Consider the following 1,125-nt stretch of genomic DNA (forward strand, 5'->3'; position numbering starts at 1 on the left):
TTTTTTTTTGTAATAACAACATAATATTTCATGACGGAGAGTTGGTGTGTTTTTTGTCTTTTGCTTGCCAGATGTATTTTCTGCCAAGCCAGCCAAGGCCACTCATTTGCCTCAAGAAATTAGTATAACGACAGCAGAAAGAAATTGATAGTGTTCAGATTCTGATTCTGAAAATTGAATCTCTCCCCTTTCCTACCACCAGTGCCGGGGAGAGGACCCCTGGCCTCACTCGTGCCAGGCAAGCGCTCTGCTACTGAGCTACACCCCAGCCCTCAAAATAGGATCTTGATTCAAGGCAGTGGGTTTGAGAGCAGGTATTGTAGAGGGAGATTTTTCTAAATTCCCACATTTTCTTCCTTAGTTATCCAAAGTTGGGCCTGTTGGGTCAGACTATGGGGTTTTTACTGGGAGGTTTATGCAGAAAGAAAAGCAGGCATAGAAAACCCAACCCTTCCATTGTAAGGGTGGCCAGAAGAAGAGGGAAAGTTTCTGGCTCAAGAGGAAAGTGTTACAGAAGCCGAGAAGGACTCTGTTTGTGGGGAACTTGGAGCCCAGTCCTTGACTGTGCTGGCTGCCAGAGCCAACTTGGAACGTGGCTTCCACATCTGAGACACACTTCTGTGAGGTGGGGGTGTCAGATTGAAAGCCAGGTATTCTGATGGGGGCCCTACCTTGGTGGGAGCAAATTCCAAGGCTGGATAAAGAATGTGGAGAAGAGGGGCTGGAGTTGTAGCTCAGCGGTAGAGCGTTTGCCTTGTACACGTGAGACATTACATTTGATTCCCAGCACCACATATAAATAAGCAATAAAATAAAGGACCATCAACAACTAAAAAAACATTTAAAAAAAGAATGTGGAGGAGAAAGAGGGAAGAGAAAGACTAGGGTATTGTACTAAAAGAGACTAAGCATTTAAATAGAAAGTGTCTGAGTTACCCAAAGGAGGCTACTTCTTTGGGCAACAGCTGGGATGTTGACTGAAGGACAAGCAATTAAGTTAGATATTGTCTTAGTCTGTGTTGTGATGCTATAGCAAAATATCTGGGACTGGGTAACTTATAAAGAAGAGAAACTTATTTTCTCACAGTTATGGAGGATGGAAAATCTAACATCAAAGCTCTAGCA

This window comes from Marmota marmota, unplaced genomic scaffold, assembly GCF_001458135.2.
Source record: "Marmota marmota marmota unplaced genomic scaffold, marMar, whole genome shotgun sequence".
Lineage (NCBI taxonomy): Eukaryota > Metazoa > Chordata > Mammalia > Rodentia > Sciuridae > Marmota > Marmota marmota.